The sequence below is a fragment of the Drosophila novamexicana genome, unplaced genomic scaffold, assembly GCF_003285875.2.
Source record: "Drosophila novamexicana strain 15010-1031.04,08,12 unplaced genomic scaffold, DnovRS2.1 tig00000008-arrow-pilon, whole genome shotgun sequence".
Lineage (NCBI taxonomy): Eukaryota > Metazoa > Arthropoda > Insecta > Diptera > Drosophilidae > Drosophila > Drosophila novamexicana.
This window is the reverse complement of record NW_020824765.1, coordinates 6,909,145-6,934,737: the sequence shown is the minus strand read 5'-3', so window position 1 is coordinate 6,934,737 and position 25,593 is coordinate 6,909,145. Positions and strand designations below refer to the sequence as shown.

The following is a 25,593-nucleotide window of genomic DNA, read 5'->3' as shown; positions in this document are numbered from 1 at the left end:
ACTAAACGAACATAAACACCAAATGAAAAATTGCCCAGAAATTTGTAAAATAAATCTAGAGAATAAATCAACCACAAAATGGAATTTCCCATGAGTACTGCCTCAGTTTTGACAAATTATGCGAGCTAGGAAAGCCCCAAGCTAATGATTCGCCTAATGTCTCACTAAATTCGGCAAATGTTGCTAAAAATAGAATAAATAAAATAATTCTAAAAACAAAACAGAATTTCAATAATAATTTCGAATAAGCTCAGTCTCGGTCTAGAAAATGTATTACAGCCGAAAAATGCTTTTACTTTAGGCCAGGCTTTTTTTTATTAAATATTTAAAAATGTATAAATCCATTTGAAAGCCAAAAAAAAAAAAGCTGAAACAATTACTAAAACAGACGGGACCTTGAATAAAAAATGTTGTTTACACAAAATGATAACTCACAGGGCCAAAGGGTCGTGTCTGCTTTCCATTTTCATGATGAAATTGAAAAAGTTGCAACAGCTCCATTTTGCTATTCGCCCGTATGTGCAATACTTTGGTAATTACATTTTTAGTTGCAACTGTAATTGAAAATGAAACTGAACTGCGAGAACGAAACTCAAACTACGTACAAAATGTTCCTTTATGATAACACACTCATAAAATGTTCAAATTGTGCTGCGGCGAGAAAAAAAAAACAATCCCCCCAAAACACACCCACACACACACTCACACACACCTTTTGTTGTGCTTGCGACCATAAAATCTGGAAAACAACCACGAAACGAAAAATTGCACAAAACAAACTTTCGCTGAAATTTTTATAGCGGCTTCTATAGGTTTTCAAGGGGTGATTGGCTAAAGGACATACAGGTGTTAATCGGGGGAGGGGTGGGTGGGGTACAGGGCCGATTCTCTAATAAATGTTATACTGCAAATTGCACTCGACGCCTCATGCACCAATATATCACAACATGCCGCTGCCCGCTTTCCGCTGCCCGCTGACCTCGCCTTGTGGGTGGCCCGTGTGGCATGCACCTTACTGCCACAACAGCCCACCCCTCTCTCCGCTGTCCAGCCGTAGTCAAAGCCTGTCGTTGCGTCCAAGCGGCGACCTGGCTGGCACATATTTTAGCATAAAACATTTGCATAAAACTTTCACGGCTTATGGCGCACGAATGCAATGTAAAAGTTTCATTGTGCGCATTGGCCATATACTTCGTGTACTCAGTGTAACACGCCCATACGACTGCCGTACTCGGCTCCGCCCGGTTGGTTACTTTCAATTTTTATAAATTTAATCCATAGCAAACAACAGCAATAAGCGCCGTGGAAAGCTGACAGCTGGCAGGGTATGCCCAGCTGCGAGATAATCTATTTGGCAGAGTATCGATTCATATTGTTTTATAAACGATGTTTGATTCAAAAAAGATGTGAATCGAAGTGGATAATAATTTGGATTATAATTCTGTATGCTTTGAAATATATAATACATTTTTAGCTAGGTGGCAACGCCACATTTAACATTAAAAGTCAAACTTTGCTATAATTTTAAGGCTCAAAATGTTATTCAATTTATTTCCTACTAAAAAATCCTATATGAAATGCAATTTTTAAAGCTGTTTGATTTATTATAATTAGCAAAAAAAATTACATAAAAATATATATAAATATCATCTATTCAAATCTAATTTTTCAGATTTATTTATTGTATATATCCAAACGTAATTTGCTATTGATCGGACAAAAGCCACAAAAGCCCCAATGTAAGATAATTTTATTAGTAGAAAATAATATAGAAATTCTTTAGAGATGCATGACTTTTTTTAGTAGAACAAATTACCCGGCGTTGTTCGGTCTATATACATATATTTTATGCTCTCAGTAGTTATACAGTATTCTCAGGCTGTATTTTTTTTTACTTCTTTCGCATGTTTAGAAAATTGTTATTGCCATTAAGCTGGCAACAATACAATACAATAAATTTTGATCATTTTTTTTTCATCAGACCATGGAACAATCGATTCGGCCTTAGACGTTGGCGTAAAGGTCATACGGTCATACTGTTAGTTAATTGTTTTTATCTGAATAATTTATATTTTTCACCTCATTAGCGTCCTTCTGCATCACTAATATGCCCTCTCGACTAAGTAGTGCTGGGTATACAAACTACCATTGGTGGCACAACTTCGCTAGCTCCCAGGAGGAGTCTTTGCAATTTGCTCGAACGCACACCCACCCACACACAAACACTCATCTACACACACACAAACACACACACACACAGACACTCCATGCCCCTCCCTAACCAGAGCCACGCTCACCTGCTCCATGCTCAATTTTTTTTTACCTTTTCTTGCGAGTACTCAAAGTATTCACTATTTTTTTTGCTGGCTCTGCTTCTTGTTGCTTTTGTCAGCCGTGCGCTGTGTGTGGCAGGTTCGGCTTGACTTGGTTTCGCTTGCAACATTTCGTTAGGTTCAAACGAGCATTTTGGCCCGCAGGCAAAATGCTGTTCATAAATTGCATGTTGGCTTTCGTACATGTGTGTGGGTGTGTGTGTGTGTGTGTGTGTAGTTTGGTGTGTGTACTGGCATGTACTCCATTTTGTGTTTTAATAGACCCTCTTCGCATTTAAACTGTTATGCTTGGCCTGGCCCGGACACAAAAAGGCCTTTCCCCCTTTTATCGCTTAAGCCAAATCAGTGTCGAGCTATGGCACACATATATGTATATATATTTTACCCCTTCATAACCGCCCTATCAGCCAACCCACAACACCTTTCAGTTGAGGGTAGAATCGATAGTCTGCAACTAAAGTGAAATTTACGTTTTGTCGACTCCTGCGCCTGCAGTTTAAAGCTGACCCAGGCATAAAGTAGCCTTTGGCCCACAGTCTTTAGCTGGAACTGGGCCCGGAGCTGGACATGTAAAGACCCATCAATTTCAGGCTATTCCGCTGAGTCGCACACACCCACCATTTAATTTGCGGTTAATTAGCAAAAAAAAAAAGAAGGTAGCGAAATAAACTAAATATGTAATTAAAAATGTTTGTTTGCCTTGCATATTAGTTAATTTGAGAACTTTGCTCTCATATAAAAACTAAATTAAAATTCGAAATTTTCGTGTGTCTAGTTTATGTCTTTATGAGGCTACGCCTCGTAAGTGGCGTGGGTGTTGTATTTATTCAATTTCCCTTTTGTTTTTTTTGGTTTTGTATTATTTATTTTTTTTTTCGACCTCTTCGATTATGAGCGAAGTGTTAAGTGATTTATGCGTATTGTTAGCCTGGCACGAAACTTTTATTACTGTCGGGGCCCCATGTGTGAGGCCCAAATGCGATACATGATATATGCAATGTTGACGCGCGATGCCAGCGATAGCGCCTGTCCATTATATAAAAATAAATGACAATCAGATAAAGCATATAATGAAACATTTCAAAGCATTTATTACAATGCAGAATAGTCAAATAAAATAAAAGGTCGTGACAAAATGCTAAATGCCAAAGATTTCAGCGATTATTAAAGCTATCTCTTGCTGAACCTTAAGTACTTTTAGAGGCAACAAAAAGTAACCGATAATAAATCTAGTTAGATAAATAAAAGGCAGTGAGTAAAAGCTGCTTGATATTAAAGCTCTGTGCTTTAAAGCTGCACATTCAGCGATTCAGAGTAAATAGATATACAGAAGTTATATAATTCAAATGGGTAAGCTTTAACAGTAAAGTTTGTTTAATCATTACAAAACGTTCAGGAGCTTTAAGAATTGCTCATTCGAATTGGAAAGCTTAATACATGCGATGTATTAGCCACACGTGAAAGCTTTCGGAAGCTTTTGAGCTTTAAGATAAATACTTTCTCTACTCTTTAAAAAATTCGTATTCTAATTGGACATCTTTAAAATGACAGCAAGCCACATATGAAAGCTGCACACGTTAAAAATTATATTATCCAAATTGAAAACCTTTTAAACTTACGTTAGCTTCCTTTGAAAAATATTAGGTTAAAAAATCTTTTTCATAGGGTTGGCACTAAACAAGACTAAATAATTGAATGTCACTTTATTCAAAAGATTTACTGCCTAATATTGCTACGCTTTATTTAATCTCATACTGTCATAAATTCAATGTTTGCCAAAACAAATCAATTGTTTTACACTTATTTACCAGCTAATTAACGTTGCCAAATCAGAAACACAAAGAATCGAAAATTTTTCCGCTTAAGTAAATAGGCAAATAAATTGCGACTAATTTAATGCATATAATAATTAAATAAAACCGAGACAAATACCTTAAATGCAACAGCATCAAAATGAGGGAAGAGTAAAAAGCAATGTGCTTTGCATATTTATTTGAGCATGAGTTGCGTTTCATTTAATTTACAACAAAATGCATTTACAATTAATTAAAAAGGACACGGAAATCAAATGTTGTAGGAGGGTGTGCCAATGTGCGTGTGTGTGTGTGTTAGTTGGTTGCAATTAAAATAAATTTGCGCAGGATATTAAAAAGTTGCACATGGTCTGCCGCAACACATGACGTATACGCAACGCGGTCACAATTATTGCTGCTGCTTCTGCTACAATTGTTGTTGTCGTTGTTATCGTTGTTGTTATTGCATTAAGAGCACAACACAATGCAGTGGCACACACTCTCGCACACACTTTGGCATTATTCGAGTGTTTGTTAGACTATTTTCACCAGAGGCAACGCCTGTTAGTTATTAGTTGCGGTTGTTGTTATTGTTGCGGCTGTGTCAAGTGTCAGCGACAAGGCTTGAGTGCAGTGTTAGCTGCACTTGCGCCGCATAACGATATACGGAGGGGCGCGGTGATGGGTTGCACAATGCCATTTGTTAGTGCCTACCTTCAACTGACTGCATTCCAAAAATGCAAAGAAAAACTACACTCAATATGCATACAAAAATAGTTCAAAGGAAATTCGCGTAGCACTCGTTGCACCACACGACACCTCATACCACGTCCCCATTGCCCCGGGCTGGCAGTGCCACATTTTTGGCTTGGTTTCATTAATTTACATATTTAGTAAGTCATTCAAAATGCGGCTTTCTTGTTATTTTATTTTAGCTCTTTTTTTTTTCTTTGCCACATTTCCTGGCACTTGTTATTTTTAGTCAACCTGTGCGGCAATCGCAATGCGGCACTAATTAAAATTCATTGTCGGATATCGCAAGTACGAAAACACGCAGATCTGCACTTGACTTCCATTTCCTTTCGCTTTCAGCTCTAGTCTTAAACCATAAGAATAATGTTTATAAAGTGCCTTAAACGAACGTGAATAAAGCCTGAATAAGCTAAATCAAGTTGAAGGGCAGCAAAATGTGCTGAAACATATGCGTATATAGCAATATTTCTTTTCCGAATAAGAAAATAAGTTCAAGTAATTCTTTGTAAAATGTGGCGGAAATGATGCTAAATAAGATGTCCTATCCCTTGTGCCCCAATATTAGAGGCATATTGAAAATATTTTTTATTTTTATATTTACATCTACCATTTTTGAATTTTCTAGATCTTATTTTCGACAGTTTTCATGCATTTTTTTATTCAAGAACCCACATATCAAATTTATTGAGGCTTAACCACAAGGATTTTGACCATGAAAGAGTCCTAACGAACTAAATTTTCGCTAAACTCGCCAAAGAAACTTAGAAAGACTAAGTTAAAGAACTCATAAGAACTATTGTTAATTTCAAAAAAAAAATTAAACATTTTATGGCTATATTTTGTATAGTATTTTCTGGTTAGAACAACATCTGATGTATGGTTAGGGGTAGGTCTCTGCGAATGTTGTGGAATATATATGTGGATATATATGTTCAAAATATATAGAGAGCATATTTTTAAACTAAAGTATCTAAGAGCTGGCACACAAAATGCTTAGTCTATAAAATAGTCAAGAAATTTAATGCGAGTCAATTACTAGAGTGCCATTTAATATGCCCAAAAACTTCAGTTCTTTAAACTCTGCTTTATACACCTAAAAAAAAGCTACAAATGCCTTTTTGTTTGGCAACCCATATTCTGTTTACAGGGTATACAAAAACTATAAAAGCGCAGCATTTGAGTGCTTTTGATGCGTTTGGCATCCGTTTAGAGAGAAGCCAGTTAACAGTGTGAGGCTTATGCAAATGAACGAACCAACATAAGTCAGCGGATTATGCTAATATGGCAGCCGCAGCGAGTGTTGACTGAAATTGTGCAATGTTTGGGCTCTAATCAGAAACTACACCAGCAGCAGCAGCAGCAGCATCAGCAACAGCAACAACAATGCGAAATTTGCATTAAACAAAAGCACGTTGATGTCCTTAAAGATATCCCAGCTAATTGAATTCGAATTTCAGCAAACGATTTTGAGCTCAAGTTGGCTCATGCTTCACAGTGCAGCAACCTTTAACAAGCTCGGACTTTGTTTTTCTCGCTCTACAAGAAAAGAAAAACGTTGACACACAAAAAAATTCTTAGAGGTAGACAATAAAAATTGTGTCAAAAGCAAGCCATAAAAATGCTTTATTAATGTTTTCATCTACGGCTATTAAAAAGGTCTTTAATAGTATGCAATTTTAAGAAAAAAAAAGAAAAAAAACTGTAAAAACGTATGTACGTATTTTTTATGATGTGTTAAATATCAAGTGGTTGCTTTTATTTCAGTGTTTACGAACACTTAAATTGATAAATAAATAGATATTGAAACGCTGCCAACTCATGTTGACACTAAGAATAATCGCCATTTGCTCTGCCAACTTGTTGAGAGAAAATTGCTAAGCATAAATTTGCCTCACAATTTGCAATTGGCATTGACAAAAGTGCAAAAAAAGCAAAACAGATATCAAATGTTCAATTTATCTTGGAATAAAACAATACATTGGCTTAATAAGGTTGGTCGAAAAAGTCGATACAATGTGATTCATCAGCAACATTCAAGAACAAAGTGCTTAATGCGAAGATTAAACATAATTTGCTTTATATATAAGCACTTTTTGTTTATACGAACCAATTCTAAAAAACAATATACTAAATGAGAATGTTGTATAGAAATGACAGCAGTGCTCATAAACGATTCAGTGCACTGTCGGGTATCGAAACAACCACTCGTTTTACAGCACTGCATATAGATTCACACCTTGTTTTGTATACTACGACACTATTATATTCAAAGATATTTTTATTCCACTCTTAGTCCCCTAAATTTAAAGGTAACATCTTAAAATAGTTTCGAAAACATTAATTTTGTATGGGAAATGTAATAGTGTTGGTAAACATTGTATTGCACTATCGGATATCGAAACTTTTGCTCATTTTACAGCACTTCATAGATACGTTCACTTAGTTTTATATATTAGCGCACTTTGTTGGTTAAAACATATTCTTATCTACTCATAGACTCTTAAATTAGCAGAAAAGGTATCCAAAAAATATTTTTAAATCTTAATTATATATAAGAACTAAATCAGTGTTGGTAAACTATTGCTTACACCATTTACTATTGCTCATTTTACAGCAAGCACTTTGTGAAAATCCCACAAATGAGAAACATTTTTTTTAAGCTGAGCATCTTGAACAGGAATTACAACAGTGTTGGACAACTATTGTTTGCAATATTAACTATAACAACTATTACTTATTTGACAGCACACCCTTTTCTTTTCCAAGCAGATTCGAATGAAGTCTGTAACTAATGATAAACGTCTTAAACAAATTTTGAAATGAGAATTTTCTATAGTAATTTCAGCAGTGTTGGTAAACTATTCAATGCACTTTCTACTACTGAAAAATTTCTCCTTTTATACCACTTATTTGCTCTATTTGAGTTTTTGCTCCGCGCGCAATGCCTTTCAAAATTCCTCCACAAATATATAATTGCTTAGAAACCATAAAAAATCCCTAGCAATTAAGTGTGGATTATAATTGTCAAATTAAATTGAAACTTTCGTCATGCGATGCTCATTTAAAGGTCGTAAATTTAAAATGAAGTACTCGTAAAATATAAAGCCGCATAAAATGTCTAAGAGCTAGATTAGAACATTGCTCGAATTGTTAATGGCATGCAATAATTGCATTTTAAAGTACTATTATCAAAGGATAAGAAGTCGGGGAGCCTGTTATCAATAGCTTTCCGGTCATGCAAATACATTAAGCCCATGGTCTAGAAAAAACAACTTAAAATACTAAAGTCTAAAGGCTGCATTCAGCAGCTGTTTTGCATAGAAATACCTACAAAAAATCTTTGAAAATAACCCGCATAATGTCGACTTTAATCGGCTTAAGTTAAGTTTTGGGCAAAGTTGCGGCGAATCAATGATTACAACTAGCCAGACTGTTTAAAAATTTATAGAGCCACAAGCAAAGTTTGTCAACCGAGCTAGCAGAGAATCTTCCAACATGTGTGCGGTAGAATACACAAATTCATTTCTACACATACACTTAAGTGTGCATAATCAAATTTCACAAATGAATTCGTGCAATAAAATCCTCTCATCTGCACGAGCAAGCAAAACAGCTGGCCGAGTAGAAGGTTTCGTTTATATGTACGGGTTGAAAAGGGGGACTTATAGATAAATATTGTGTTTGAATAATCAAATGAAACAGCACTTTATATGCTTTGAAGACAACTGCCTCAATATCCTTGAAAGCACATAAAAGCTTTAAGCAGGATTAAAGTTCTGTGGTTTGGGCAGCAAATGGAACTAAAGCTGTGCATCAATCATAGATGATGTATTTCTATAAAGAAACTGCCAACTTTTTCTGCAAAGTTTTAAAGCATATTAAAGCTTTCAGGTTAAATACAAGAAAATAAAGTAAAAGCAGTATGCAATTTGTCAGTCTAAAAAGCTTAGAAAGCTATAGAAGTATTTTATGACGAGCTTTTTAAAACGTTTTTTTTTAATATATGTAATGTAGTCCAAAAACAAAAGCTTGTTGTAATAACGAAGCTTTCTGAAAATCTTTGACAGTTTCTAGAGAAGCTTTCAGAGCGAATTGAATTTCCTCAAATGTAGGTATAAATAAATTTTGACAAACGCAAAGAATAAGCCAATGTGTTTTCACTTAAATTAAAATCTACAAGAAACATATAAATTACTTTAAAAAATAACACCGTAAATTTTATGCATTAAACTGAACTTAAGTCTAGCTCAAAATAGCAAAATGCTTATAGAAAAATATAGTAAGATACAGGTATTCAACTCTTTATCTGTGCAAAAAGCTGTTGAAAGCCTTAAGGTAGATCACATGCAAGTTCTCCATATGGCTTAAAGCGAAAAGCACAAGTAATAAACCGAAATTGAACACTGCCTATTGTCCCCGCTTGTTGTTTTAGTTGGCTGTCTCCTATTGTAATCTAACGGCTGCCACATTCAGCTAATGTCATTGGACAACGGCTCAACGTGAAATGCCTTCAATCACGTACAATACAATCCCACATACGCATACAAGCAGAGATGCCATCAATGGTTGTGCGCTTGGAAACAAGAGGCACACGGAAACGAACCATTTGCTTTGGTGATGGTGCAGTCGAGTGTGCCACCAGTTAATTTTGAAATCTGTCAAAAGGCATTCAACAAATTAAACTCAATTGGCACATTGGCCCGAATGCTGGCACGGCTGGCCGACTCCCTGGCAGGCAAATAAACATGGCACTTGGCAGGCACCGGATTACATTTCACATTTCATTTGAGTCAGAGCCGTGGCCAGGAGTCCGACTGGGCCGGCACATGTGGCAACAACAACAACAACAACAACAAGCCAGACAGCAGCTCAGCAGAGTCGTCATAAAATTGGTCATCATAAAAGCCACAACGCTGTCAGCCAAGTTGGACGCAACTCACGAGCTGAGGCATTCCAGAACGCAAGATGGGCGGGAGGAGACGGAGAGAACTACTGCATCGTCCATAAAATTTTCAAGTGCAGTCTTTTAGGCTCAGCGTGCGCCAAATGCGAAATTGGACATGAAAATGAGAGGCATAAAAAAAAAGTGGCAGCCGCACTGGCTGCAAGTGGCCCCAAGTAGCAGCTGCCACATTTAAGCAGGAGACGGCTGAAGAGACGGATACGCCACGTCCGGCCGCAAAACACGAAAAGCACAACAAAACCAGAAAAAAAGAAACAACAAAATCAAAAACACGAAACAAAACATGAGAAAGGCCCAAGTAATTGGGCAATAACGAAGCTTTTATGCTCTAGAGATTGCCACAGTTTTCATTTTTCGTTTGCAGGCATTTATAATTCAGACATTAGCTGGTTGTACGAACTATTCCAATTATATATTTATTAAAAATTTTCCACATGTAATTACGTTTCCCCCCGCCCCCTTTTGCTACATGCTTACAATTATTTGTGCAGTCCTGAGCCCATTAAAAGTCAGCAAGGAAAATGTTTCGAGTCCAAATCTACTTTTGGATTTCGCTTAATAAATTCTTGATATGCATTGCAGGAACTTTTAAACAGTGAATTAAGAAAATATATTTATTTATTAAATATTTTCTAAAAGCAACTGCCTTAAGTGAGTTTTTTGATTAATAAAACTTAGATTAGCTGCCTAAAGGTCAGTTGTTCGTGGGTTATCTAAAAGATTAATACTTATTAAAAATTAATAAAAGTATTTTAATAAAACTGTAAAAATATTTAAAAATATCCCTTTAAATTTCTTTCCTATTGAAATATTTGCGGACATTAATATTTATAATATTTCAATTTTTTTTTAGTTTTCCTTGAACATCAGATATATTTGTTTTGATTTTCTCCTCCAGCATTATCCTTTATTTATATTTGTTTTTTAAATTCTAAATACTTTCTCAAAGCAGTAAAAACTGGTTTTATTTTATAAATTATCCTCCTAATACATCATTCGCCTCGAAAGCTGACTGAACAAAAAAAAATGGAAATGCTCCTCAAAATAATTTTTGCTTATATTTTCCGCGTCATTCAAATGCTGCATAATTTTGAGTGGCCATCAGGAGCTTATGTTATAATAAAGTGAATGGAAAAATCTAATGTCCATTTAAGTGCAAAGTGCATTTCCGTAAGTGGGCCGTGGCTGCAGCCCTCTAAGTAATGCGGCTGCCCAAGTGTCAAAGCGTCGCCGTCGCAGCAACAACAACTATAGCATACTTTTTGGGTCTCTCTTATGTGTGTGTGTGTGTGTGTATGCTCCAGTACGAGTGGAAGAGGGAATTGTTTCGTTTTGGTTTCGAAATGGAAGAAAATGCTGTTTAATGTGCTTTTTATTATTTACATCCGCGGGCAGGCTCTTGCCGCAGCGCCTCTACCCCTACCAGAGCCCACAAAACAGAAGCTCATCAGACGTTTTTTTTTTTTATTATTATTATTATTATTTTGTGGCACAGTTCCGGTTGCGGTTGCTTTCATTTCTATGCAAATTTTTAATGCCTGCAGCTAAATGGTTTTTATTGTATTTAGTGGAAATTATTCACGCCAACTAACTTTAGCCAAGAAACAGAAACCAGATTTGTATATATGTATATGGGGAGGGTATTACAGAGATATATTTGCTACAAATAGCTGTGATTGTTTCCATTTTAAGTGCAGCAGTTTTAATGACTGCTTTCCGCAATAAGCGGTAATGATGCCATCAAAGTGATATTTGCCGAATCAACCAAATACAGAGTACCTATAACAGATATATATATATATATATATATATATATATATATATATATATATATATATTAGCCATGCGACTGGGTAATTGCAAATATTTACATGGCACGGCTAGCGATTGGCCAATCAGTCGTAATGACAAACAGCTCACATTTGCAGTCAGCAATATGCACATATGTATATTGGCAATATGTCCGGCCGGGCCGCTGTTACCCATCTATAAATCAATAATATCGATTCCATATTTTTCTGCGCTCTTTTCTATATATAAATATATACATATACATATGTTTTAAGTACAAGTTGCGCCACTGACAACGTGCAACAAGCCGCAAAAGAAAAAATATAAAAGCAATATCGAAGCCAATGTCAATGGGTCAGGAGTGCGACATTGCTTTTGGGGGTTCATCAAACTTGCAACAGCAGCAGCTGCTGCACCAGTTTGTGGCAAGAGTTCAAAAAAAAAGAAAAAAAAAACAGCAAAAATAGAAAACAGCTGTTGCATGTTGCAGCCAAAACTTGTGCATATTTAAAGTCGAACGCATCATGTTGAACTTTGACAACTTTCGAACATGCTTCCGAGTTGGGTTTTTGTTTGCGAATTGATTTTCTGAAAGCTGCTTCGCCTTCAAGTTTTGATTGCTGTCAAACACTTTACATAAGCTTGCCTGTTTTGCTGTTGACTGAAGCCAGAAAGTGTAAAATTGAGGCGGAACCCATAAATATTATATTAAGAGCATTCTTGATCAGCCTGACGAGCCGATTCGATATTGCCATAGCCTTCTATATCTATGCTATTAATTCATTTTTATGTTTAACTCTTAGGTTTGATATAAGCATGATATTCGGAGCATTATATCAAAATATCATAGCAATATATGCTATATAGCTATATAGCTCTCTTAGAAATATTGAAAAATTAGTTCTCAATCCAAAAAAAATGAGTTTTAAACAATCGTAATCAAATGCTTTTATCCATAGAAAAATCGAATATTTGCACAATATTTGTATAGTATATATATATAAATCTAGAAGAGTATCTATGCTTCGAAATACAACTACGCATATTTTATTTCATATTAAAGCTTACAAATTTATTTGCTTAAATCTCTTTCAACGCATTGTTGCCTTTAAAAGTTCATATTTTGATGGCAGCCAAACAATTTTTTCAATGTTTATTTTTGGCTCGAGGTGTAGAAAACATTGAGGAAGATATCAAAAAATCCATAAATCCATAATTATTTTTGATTAGCATGACGAGCATCAGCTCGTTAAAGGTTTTAAATTCAATATCGCATGCTGAAAAATTTATCATATTTTATCAAGTAAGCTAAGAATATAGAATATCTGCATCAAAACGCAATTTCTGACTCAACATAGGTATGGGATATATATATATATATATATATAAATAAATCTGAAAGAGTATCTAATCTCCAACCCAAAGAGAGCTACACTTTCATGTTTTCACTTATAATTGATTTTCTAAAATCTTTTTCGCCACAATTACGCCTTTGAAATTTTGTTTCTTATTGACAGCAAAAACCATTATTTTAATCTTAAGAGCTGCTTAAAACTGTGTGTGTGTGTGTGTGTGTGTGTGCGCGCCTGTGTCTTAATGAAAATGTGGCTTTGTAGCAAAAGTTATTGGGAAAGTGTCAAAGGCCAAAAATGCAATAATATGTGAAGGCTATGAATACAGCGAGTATTTTATAATATGTCGTTACACACCAACACGCACGCATACACTAACAGCCAATATGTTTGTACACACACACACAGGCACACACATGTAGCGCAGCTTCCATTAAGAACATTGCAACATGCCCGCAGTTACAAGAGGGTGACTTTTGGAGTTCTGGTTGCAGTGAGAGAGAGAGAGAGTGAGAGAGAGAGAGAGGGGGAGGTTGGGGCGGGGCTTGGTGGTTTGTGTGTGCAGCGGTTGCGTTTTAATTTATGCATATCAAATGTTCTTGCGGCGCACTTTTACTTTATAACGTTCCACACCAAGTGGCAGGCACAGTCAGCGCAAGAGAATGTGCCACAAATATGGAGCATGAGAGGGGGGTGAAAGGGGTGTGTGTGGAAGGTTTGAGAAGAAGAGAGCGTGCGACAAAAACGTAGCAAGTGCCATTGAAGTGAGTTAATTATTCAAAAGTTGCTCATACGCAACGTTGCGCCAGAGTCGCGCGCTAACACACACACACACACACACACATGGACACCCACAGACACACCTGTGCAGTCAAGTTAAATGGCACAAGAAAAGACAACGCGTCGTCCTTTAAGCGAGCACTCGGTGCCTACTGGTTGCCACTACTCAAGGCTTATAGCCACATTACGTATGTGGCTAAGAAAAGTGACAGAAGCCACCTAATTGTCGGCTTGCAACATGTTGCATGCCACCAGTCCGCAGTCAATATGCGATACGCTTAGACGTCACCTTTGACGTCTTCTGCATATCATAAATGGCAAAATACTTTCCAGTTGATTGACAAAGTCGCACTTAGATGGGCGCATATTTGCGCTTGATAACAGGTTGGCAATCACAAATGTCTCGATTCTTGACATTTCCAATTAATTACCGCTTACCTGCACTCAAATGTGGCACATACAATCGCATTTACTTGTGCCAATTGTTTGCGTCGAGCAAACACAAAACTACACGTCGACGACCGCAAATGCAAATGCCTATAACGAAAAGCCAAATGTAACTGGGAGGGGCATGAGGGAACAGGTGGGTAACACAAAGGTAAAGTAACAGTTGTTTGTTCACATAGCGCGCTTAGTTAGATTTGTTTTTCAAAAATAATAATATTTTTTTAATGTTCTAGAATGGTATCAAAATGACTTTTTCTGGAATAGTACAACAATTCACCAAATTTATAAAGCCCAAGAGATTTGCTTAGAAGCGTGATTTTAAGGGAGAAAGAGTAGCGAAAGAGCGAAGAACTAAGAAAGGAAAGTTCATGAGATTTGCATAGAAGGGCAATTTGAACTTTCGAATGGCTTGTAAATGTCTGGTATAAGCAGATTTCAATGAATTTGTTTCTTTATTTAAAAAAAAAAAACACAAGCTCCAGCTATCTATACATACCCTTTATTCAGATCCAAACTGGCCTTACACTAATTCTAATCTATTTATTTACTTTATAGCGTTGGAAATAGACTCAAATCTTTACGTTACATAAAAACTGCACAGCTTGAATATGAACATTTCTGAGAATATGCTCATTTTATTGTCAAAGCAATCAAAATTTTGTAACCAAAATTTTGCTAAAAATACCTTAAAATTCATATTGTAAACGACGCACCCCAAAAAGTATGCTATGATATTAAAGTTGTCAAAATAGTTGTCCACACACGAGCGCAGGAATCGTGCAATTTTTATCTCATTACACTATAATAATAAAGTTATCAGCTATGTAAATTAGACCCCACCTCAATCCGACCCGTCCCCGAGGCTCGCGTCACGCATTCATTAGTCGACGCGTGGCTTACAATGAAGGCAAATGTCAGTTCAGCTCTTAATTAGAGTTGACTCACATGTTCGACGTGAATTTATTAAAGCAAAAATCTCACAACCAATTTACTTATGCGCTGCTATAAGTTTAAGCCCGAAGCTGATGGCTCAAAGTTTTTATCGCAAGAATTTTCGGTTGCCAGAGCTATGCGAGATTCTTGAGCGCAAGAATTTCTTAGCGCAAAGTTCTGAAGTAAAAATAGACCAAAAGTATATGCGAAAAGCCGCGTAAATATTTATTCTGACTTTTAAACTATTAGGCTGCCTTTGTAGAACAGCTTACGTAGCCTCTTAAGCTGGTTTAAATGCTCTGCTTGCTTGCATCTTATGGCTCCGTTCCAGGCAAATGCAACTGGAGTTATGTGTGCAGCTAACAATAAATAAATGTACATATTTATGTTTGTACAATAATAATAATAATAACAGTAAATGTGCATAAATATCTAACATGTATTTATGACTGTGTCTAGTTGTTATTGCTCATACGCCCCGTGGTGCTCGGCTGCAGCTGACAACGTAACTCAATTTCATGATAATTATAATTACGCCTGCCGCTGTGTTATTTCCGTTTCATGTGTGTGTGTGCGTGTGTGTGCGTGTTTGTGCCACTTTTTGACGAGGCCACCTTCATGTTGCGCATCAGGCGTTAAAATGTGGATTACGTTCAGCACAACTAAGTGCTAATGACATTGGCTGAAAGTGTTTATTTAAATCGCAGTCGATTAACATCAACACACAACCAGCTACAGCAGGCTACAGTAGCAATAGAACTTAAAGCATGGACTTTCAACAGCCTTTATCAGCATCGAAGAGCTTTCGAAATAATACCCAATGATAGTTCTAAATGGTTAAAGTATATAAAAGCTCCACATTAGACTATTTGTATTGAGTACAATCAAGTTATTCTAACAACTTAATGCTTTAGCATCTCAAAGCACAGTAAAGCTTTAAAAATGTACCAAGGAAAGCTTAAAACTGGACTCTGCGCATTAAAGAAATGAAATGAAATATTTATTCTAAAAACTAAATTTAACAAATTTACGGGTGCTTAGTTTTGCTTTAAAAGCACATTAAAGCTGTAAAAAAAGCAAATAAACAACACGTGAACTTACTAAATTCTTTAAAGCCGAAAGCTTTATATTGGTTGAGGGGATCTTACAGAAAGCTCAACTGACATTTTAAAGGCCCTTTTTAAAAAAACATTTCAGCATTTGACTTGCCGCTCATCAATTTTATATGCTTAAAGAAATGATTGCGATTAATTGAATGCAATTAATTGTACAGGAAGCCTGATTAACTGTCTTCACGTTGGGAACTAAGAAAGATTTAAGCATTAATCTAATTAGTAAGTAGCATTAAAACTTCGAGTCACCAAAAGCTTGACTTGCTGACTATATTTACATTCAGTTTTATAAGCTACTTAAAGCTTTAAGTGTTTTTTGAAGACAATTAAGTTTTATCGCACCTTAAGCTTCAAGCTCGGTTAATTGGCTTGTGATTTTATGGGTTTGTTAATCGCCAATTTAAGCCAGTGTCATTGGCATTTAGCAGCGCACATTACTGGGCCAACAGTTGCGACATGCTGGGCAGTCACCTCAGTCGCAGCCACTTACGTAATTATCATTTGCCATTTGCGTGTCGCTTTAAAGTCGAAAGCAACATCCAAATAATCTGTCTGCAAACAAAGACTGCCGCCCCGCCCAGTCCCCCACTTTAGTGCCCACTCGACGTACTTGCTGTTTAAATTTTACTTTGGCCGACAGCTGTTCAAACCAACTAGAATGAATATGCAATTGTTTTGGGCCACCGAATGCCCAAAACCCCCTCCAAACAAACATTTGATTGATGAAGAGCATCCACAAAAACCACAAAGAAAATAATAACAACAACGAGCAGAAGAAAACTCTGAAAAGCCAACGCTGAACTGAGATCTTAACAATTTGTATAAACAAATTGTGCGGCCGGCGCTGAAAATATGCAAATTATATAAAGTTCAGCCAAAAGGCAGATAATGGAAAAAATGGAAATTGGTTAGACGAGAAAATTAGCGCACTTAAAATGATTCATTGGTGCGGCATTGATAACTTTGTGGCACGCTAATCAGCGTGCTACCAAATGGAAAATGCGAACCATTAAACGAACCATTGGGCAATGGAAATGTGAGAATAGAGCTCACAATTATTCATTGGGACACATTCGTAATTGATATACGCCCAATTGACAAACAGCGCCAAATAAAAGTAATAACAATTTAGCGTGCTTGTTTAAGGCTATTAATGCCACAATATCTAATTGCTCTCTAATCTATCTATATATTTATATCCGTGTACATAAGCTTGCAACTCTTGCATTTTCTACTTTGTGTCGTGTGCAATGGGTTTTAATTAGAACGGAGTAATTAAAAGCTCTGGCTTTAATCGCATGATAAATATATATCATTTCCAAGGCTGCAAAATGGATTTATAATTTTTATTATTTACTTATGCACCCAAACTTTTTACCATACCAGTTGTTTAAAAAACAACCGAAACCCCAACCGAACAATGCTTTTCTTTAAAAAATGGGCTTCAAATGAAAATTTATTTTACACCACAATTATTGCATAAAGATTGAATTGTTGACTGACAATTTCAGGTAAAAATCAGGCTTAGCCTAAAAATCTTTTAAAAATCGGTTGTCAACAGAAAAATGATGTAGAGAATTACAATAAGTTTCAAACCAAATCTTGAAAATAGAATTCTGAAACTTGGAAAGAAAATTTTGTTTGATGGCGATTTTCTGAAAGTAGAATTGTTTTTAATGAAGCTTACAGTCACATGATATTTAAAGACATTTTACACAAAGGGCACAAAAAAGAATTTCTTTTCTTATATTGCAGACCTTATTCTTGACTTTAAGACGCTTAGCAATATTCCCGAAAATTGCTAGTTTATCTGATTTAAGCAAGAAGTTTCTTGCATTTGCAGCTGTTCAGCTGGAAAAACTTCTAATCTAGTATCTTGCACAAAATTAAATACCAAAACTCAAGCTTAAATCAGATTTTTTGTTGTTTTTCTTGGCAAACCCCATTTAGCAATTTGTGCAATTTATACATTTCCCAACCAAAGACAACGGTAAAATGCAGACATACACTGAAATCCTGACTACACTGCCTAAAGAGCTTAAAAAGAAAAACAAAGACAGAAAATCGTTTTAGTTTGCCATGTATTTTAGTTTGATTAAAACATGGCCCAAAAAAAGCAAACTATGCATAGCCAACAATTGATATACCATTACAGCGACTCACCTATTCATTCGCCTCTACCTGGCCCATCTACCTGGCCCATTCCAGGCAGATCTAGGCCAAGAAACGCTTTGCATACGTGTAACTGCAATCTGCAGCTGACAAATGATTTCATTTTCAATCTGGAACTGTGGAACTTTGCGCAAGGTGTTCAGGACAGCGAACACATTTGTGCTATGTGCCAAGAATTTTGTTAGAGGAGGATGTGATAGACTAGTGCTTACTTATGTAACAGGCAGAGAAAAAGCAGGCTGGTGAAAGCAGTCATAGCGTAGGCTTGAGAGCAGAAATACCTTGGATTATCATATCGATATCATTAATCCATCATCGATAACACAATATTTCATAGTTATGCAATTATCGACATCGGAAATATCGATATATTATTCGATCGTTGGGAGTATTGTAGGTGTGATCGATATATATTAATCTCTCGATAATGTGATTGGTGGGCAGTGGAGATTTGAAGGTATCGATGTATGCGATATTTTCTCAATGTTATTAGGCGTTATAATTTAAACATTATAGATACATTTCAAAAACTATCGATACAAGTTAACTTCACTTAAATACTTCAAAATGTTCTATAAAAATGTCTTATAAAAGTTTCATGCATATTTATAAGATTGGGTAGCCTTTTTAACTAGGGTATCACTGGGGCTATCACATAAAATCAGGATATTCTCCCTTGTTATAGAGCATAAAGCAAAATACACACAGACAGAGAAGAACACTCAACTTCTACTTGTAAGCCAACTGTCAACGATTTCCTTTTGCCAACATTTTGTCCTAGATTTCATTATTGCCAGCAAATTAATTGCGCCTAGAGAGAACTTCAAGAGACTATAGAAGTGTTCTATATACTGATACAGATGTATACATATACATTTATATGTGGTATATACTTGGTCTGTTATGCCTTTACCAGAGCTGGTTATGAATAATTCAGTTAGCAGGTTGGCTTGACCGGCCCAGTTATTGCTTTATGGCCCGGCCAAGTAAAAGAGAGCTCACTAATTGCATATAATGAGCTCAAATGCATTGCAGACTGCAATTGCCCTGGCGAATGTTTGAGAAAGAGCAATTGAAATGAAGGTCTCTGTGGGCGTCTGTCTGCTCATTTAATAATTTAACAGCTGACGATTCAGATACTAGCACTTTAAGCACAATCAACCAACGAAAATACAAAATTGTATACTGTACTACACTATAATCATCTGTTCACATTATCTAGAACGTTTCAGACTTATTTTCGGGCAATGCGATAAGTTTTATCAGCTGTGGGCAATCTACTGACTCATACAGCCTTTAAATGTTTAGTTTATAGCTGGTTTATTTAAACTTGCGATAAAAGTGGCCTTCAAAAACGTTTTCAGTCAGTTAACAATGTATTACACATATTTACAGTCTCGTCAAAGTAAAGGGTGTCTAATAATAATAATGACAATAGCTTAAATTGACACTTAAAGGTTAGATTCTTTTTGCAGCAGGCCTAAATGTTTTCAAAAATATTACGGTTTGGATAAATAAATGCAATTATTAACGAGTAAAACTTTCGGCGGGGACAATCGGAGAATAAACCATTGATATTATCGATAACTCACATACTGCACTTCATTAATCTTATACCAATCGATAATAGTTAATATTACCAATTAATCATTAACTTACTCAGTATATATCTTTCATCTACTATCATACATAGCTACAGTGTGTTAAATTATTGATCAATTGATAGCTCATATAGGGAAGTGTGCCCTATCATTAAATAATTATATCTAAAAGTAGCCTAGTAATTGTTTAGCTCGCCACAAACTGTATTTTGATTAGTCATTAACAATCTGAAAAGTTAATTTAAACTAAAACTAATTTCGCTGAACAGGTATATCGTAACGCGAAGCTATTAGGGCTACAAAACTACATCAAGATATTTCAGTTCTTACGAACCAAGCACGAAGTGCATCAATTTAATTTAACCAACGCTGGAAAATAATAATAATAATAAAAATAATAATAAGAGCAGCCACAGGCAACTGTGGCAACTGTGGCAACTGGAGGGTAAAGACACCAAACACCGACCCACAAATTGATACCGATCCAGGGACGGTGACACCCAACAACAGACCCCCAGTCTGAGGGGTTATCGTTGGTTTGAGGGTTTTCTTTTTTTATTTTTATTTTGCTGGCGCTGACCGAAAAGTGCAAATGTCGCATATTAAATTAACGTTGATGGTTCCAACAACAACAAAATTATTTGAAGCGTGAAAAAAAGGAGGCAGCAAGAGGCGATAAACAAGAAAAAATAAGTCAGCAAAAGAGTAAAACTGACTGGAAAATGCCCTGTAGCAGACCAGAAATTAAAGAAAGTGAATTATTAACATAACTTCTATAATCGATACCACATTTATCGATAGTGATGTCTCATATATCGATACGGCAATCGATTGTTGCGGAACATTTCAGGTGTTATCGATATATTATTAATTTTAAACTTTTGTTACATAATGTGAAGCTTGAATAGCTATCAAAAATTATCAAATTCCATCGATTAGTTTATTTTTAAAGCCAACTGTATAACAAATTTGCTTAGTTTAGGGCTTATAGAAGTTGCTTTAGACAGCCGGGGAGAGTCTACTCCGCAGACAGATAAAAGAATGTTGGAGACAGACATTTAATTACACGCTGTTTGCATTTGTATGCTGTTTAGAGGGTATCAAAAACAGTGACAATTAAATTGAAATCGGTTTATCTGGTCGTGTGTAAATATTATGGCGTCTAATGAGAGCTGTCAGCGACAGCCGCACTATCATTTGGACGGCCAGTCCATCAATCAATCAGTCAGTCAGCCATAATGTCCAGTTATTGTCATTTGTGCAATTTGTCAATTGGCCAATTTGTTGCAAACAAAATAAAATGGTTTTGTGATTTCTTTTGAGCACATTTATTGGCTACAAATTTATGAGCATAAGACATATATTTATGTTTCTCTAGTTGGCAAATGGGTCAGAGAAATAAATCTTCAACATACATCTGATATATGTATCTACATATATCTTTCTGTGCACGCAGCATATGAAGTTCATTTGAAATGAAACCGAAAACTGTGCCATAATGAACTAAATAACACATTACTCATACGCAAGGTTAACCACTTGCTCAGCTGCGGCCAGACAAGGCACAAGAAGACAGCGTAGAGCAGCCTTTCGCCCAACAGCTACAGTCAAGCTCAAGCATAACGCCTGTTTATCATTATAAAAATTAAAAAAAAAAAAACGTGTAATAATTTAAAAATAAAAGACGCTGTCTAGACTTGGCGAGCATAGAAAATGAGACAGGAAAATTGCTTTTCTTATAGCTGCATTGTTTACGTAGTTGCCGTTCGCGTTGTGCCATTCCATGAAAGTCGTTAAATGCCGTCGGGCACAAAAAGTCCAAATTTTCATTTTACACAACCAAATTTATAGAACTTTACGATCAAAATACAACAACAACAACAAAAGGAACAACTATACAGCATCTTAGGCGCATTTATTGACGCAATTGATTTCAACAAATTTTTCATCGGTTTTATTTTGTGTTTTCCATTTTCCTTTTTGATATAAATATAGTATTAACATATTTATACACATACATTTATGCATGCAAAATTTGTAAACAGCAATTGGCCATAAAATAGCGTTCAACAAATAAATCGCCGCAAATATAGATTGTAAATTACAAAATGTTGCCAAACTTTTAGAAAACCTGGCCCAAAATAATCCCTTAGTCGGCCGCAATTCGGTACAGGGCAATTAAATCAAAATCCACAAATTATTTAGAAAACATTAAAGCATCAATAATGATATACGAGTGGTAATTAAGTTGGTCTCGGGTAGCCATGGCTAAAATGGTAAATTCTATTGACAAATGGCTTATTGGCCGTTTTCTCTGCGCCTCGCAAAACAAACGCCGGTCAAACCATAAGAAAATCGCATTTTCGAATAATACGCAAAGTGTTGCGACTTTCATGGATAATTATAGACCATATACACATATATACCCATGCATATATATACATATATATGGCCGGCTCTAAGAATGTGTGACGCCTTCGAATGTCTCAGACATGAGCGATACGGGTCGTCGGACACCAATAAGAAACAAAAATTATAATTTATGTCTACAGTGAACCCGAATTGCTCTCGAACATTTGTTTTTGGCGGTCTTAACACATTAAGAGTGTGGCTTTTCTTAAGTTTCAAAAGAGCCATAAATGTGCGTATGAGTCAAAAGACATGAAATACAATTTTTTTTTGGATTAACTTTGAATGTCTACAAACCCATTTGACCCTTAAAACTGAGTCATGACTCGGGGAATCTTTGCTTTGTTTTGCTAAAATGGGATATTTTTATTAATTTAAGCTTTATTGAAGCGAGCTTAAACTTTATTTAAGCGATATATAAGCTTTATGCTTCAGCTTAAGGCCTAAAGTTCCATTAAGACTCATTTAAAGCTGGCACTAAACATTTTTAACATGTATGTTAAATATCGTATGGCTGAGCTAAAGACATCTACGAGCCTATAAAACATATATGCTCGTGATCAGTATCAATTATCGATTGGATATAGCCTTTCCGTTTGTCTGTTTCCTTGAGCTAAAAAGCTATTGTTATGAAACTTTGTATGAATCGATATTTCTGTTGCATATGTCGGCACTGCCCGGATCAGAGCACTATATCAAATGGATACCATAAAAATCATCTGTCAAAACTATAGTTTTCGTATTAAGTTAAGTTATACTCTTAATATAGGTTATGCAATTTATCAAAATGCACACAAAGCAAAAATACATAAAATTGTTAGCATATACGAGCACGAACAGAATGGCATCTGTTGCAATTGGGATGCCATTATTTGCTATTTTTCCCATCTATTGATCCAACGAATAGCACAGCCAAGCACAGCACAGCTCGTACATTTATCTTTGAATATTCTTTGTAGCACTCGAGGCAGTGACAGCAATAATCAAATCTACATAAATATGTATGTACATATGTAAATTGATTGGAACCCCTCGTCAGACAGTTTGACCAAGAAAAGTGCACACACAACACACACGGTCGAGCAGAAGTATTTGCGTATCTGTGCATGCTGACAGTGTTCAATATTGGCAGCGGCAAATTGAGTTTTGGGTCATAAAAAACGATAAAGGCGTCAAACGTTATGCTTTGTGCAAATCAAATTTGTAACGCCCCCGAATGCCATGCCCATGCCATTGCTCCACTGTCACAATGCTGCCCATCTGTTTTTCGTTGACTTTCAACGCTTCTGTTGCTCGTGCTGTTGTTGTTGTTGTTGTTGTCGTGCACATGCAAAAGCTGCGTTAGAGCGAAAAGCTCGCAATGCAAACACAATCAGCTGGGCGTCCGAAGCTTTCAACATGCTGCGCAGTTTCGTTTGAGCGCCAATGCAAACAAACATATGTTTGTGTTTTTGTACGTGGACGTGTCTCTGCATGCTAGTCACGACGTCAACAAAGCACAGCTGTGTGTGTGCCCCATAAGCTTTGTAAATTGGCGCGCTCACGACGCGTGCTCTCACGCGCTCTCAAACGCTCTCGCGCTCTCTGGCTGTCCCAATTCGCCTTCCCCCACCCACTGACAAAACTCGCTCAATTATTGCGCACCTTTTAAGCTGTCAACAAAGTGAACCCCATTGAGTTGTTACGACAACAGCGGCGCATTTTACAAATGTAACAACATATACGCAGCAAGGCTATGGAAATTTAAAAATACTAGAGTACATTCACAATCATCCCCTAGTTTTACAATTAAATGCTGCCAATCATAATAAACATTTGCTCTGGGGTTCTCTTTATTGTTTTTCTGTCGGGGTAGTTTGTTGTAGCGCGTTTTCACTGTGGCATGACCGTTGACTTTATAACTGGTTTTCCAGACAAAATGCAAACGGTGGCGCATTTGGCACACAACAGGGCGCCCAATTCTAAGATATTTCTGTTTTGCTAGGGCCGATGCCAAGTGCACAATACGCAAGGTCATTGCAAATTAGTTTTTAAAAATTTCTATAATTCTACATATTCTATTTTTTGCTTGCCCCAAAAAACAAATAAAAACGAAAGCAGCACACCAATATTTGTATTTGCTCTAGCTAAAAACAATTTCGTAATTGAGCGTATGTATGTATATTTATTTACGTCGCAAGGTCGCTATCAGACATTTACATTTACAACGGGCCCGCTTAAGGCGCCTAAATGTGGGGCCCATACAATATATTGATAGAAAAAAATCGAAAAAACTCAACAGCCTATGCGATATGCGTATTGGAAATCATTATATTGTGCTTTTTTGGTTGCATCAAAATTATTGAGATAGGTTCTTATCTGATTGGAGCTGCAGGCGCGGCTGCGCCCTAATTAGCAAAGTGCTGGTGGTTTTACATCAGATGGGAACTTATTGCATCGTTTAATTTTGGAAACGACTATCAAAACTAATTAACTTTGAACGAAGCTTGTGCGCCCAAGCGCCCAAAACTTAACGTGAGCAAAAAGCTTCCCCCGAATCCGCCCCTGTGCGCATGACGGCGACCTACACACAAAAAAAAAAACAACAACAACAACAGACGCAACAGCAAAATAAAAGCACACGACGAGCAGAGCAACTGGCAAAACGGGCCAGAAGAATACATACAACACGGAGGCGAGTTCGTTCTTGCGTTGTGGTTTAGTTGAGCGTTTGGTGGCGTTGCGAACGGACAGAGACACCATCAAAATCACCAACTGCTAAAGCAGCCACAGCAGCAGCAACAGCAGCAGCAGCAGCAACAACAGCAATTAGAAAAGCTAAACAATAACAAAAAACAGAGAGCTACTCAGCTTTGGCCTGGCTTTTTGTCGTAGTAAACGCCATTGACTGGAATATTTAAACAGAGACAGAGCCAGTGTGTGTGTGAGAGAGAGAGAGAGAGAGAGAGAGAGAGAGACAGAGAGCGAGAGAGGTAGAGGGGCAGCAGGTAGTCTGGCAAGTGGCCCCTTCGTACACACACTCACAGTTTGTTGTGTTTTTCTTTGTTTCGGCAACAACAAATTTTGTTAAATTAGTGCGCAATTACAACAACTACAACAAAGACAAAAAACAACGTGCACAGCAATTTGTTTAAATCGACGGCTGCAATAATAA

The 25,593-nt window shown here is 36.4% G+C and overlaps 2 protein-coding genes across 4 annotated transcripts in view; one reads left to right on the top strand and one right to left on the bottom strand.

Moving 5' to 3' along the window:
• The window catches only part of LOC115763390 (histidine decarboxylase), a 92,659-nt gene extending 88,646 nt beyond the window's left edge, over positions 1–4,013 (bottom strand). The window contains exon 1 of one of the 3 annotated variants that reach the window (XM_030705951.1): positions 3,953–4,013. The gene's annotated coding sequence lies outside the window, so the exon portion shown is untranslated. The remainder of the gene's footprint in view (positions 1–3,952) is intronic. The other 2 variants (XM_030705942.1, XM_030705934.1) reach the window with 2 other exon arrangements.
• Positions 1–25,593, top strand: part of LOC115763310 (potassium voltage-gated channel subfamily KQT member 4) — a 54,371-nt gene that overhangs the window by 11,571 nt on the left and 17,207 nt on the right. The window lies entirely within an intron of this gene.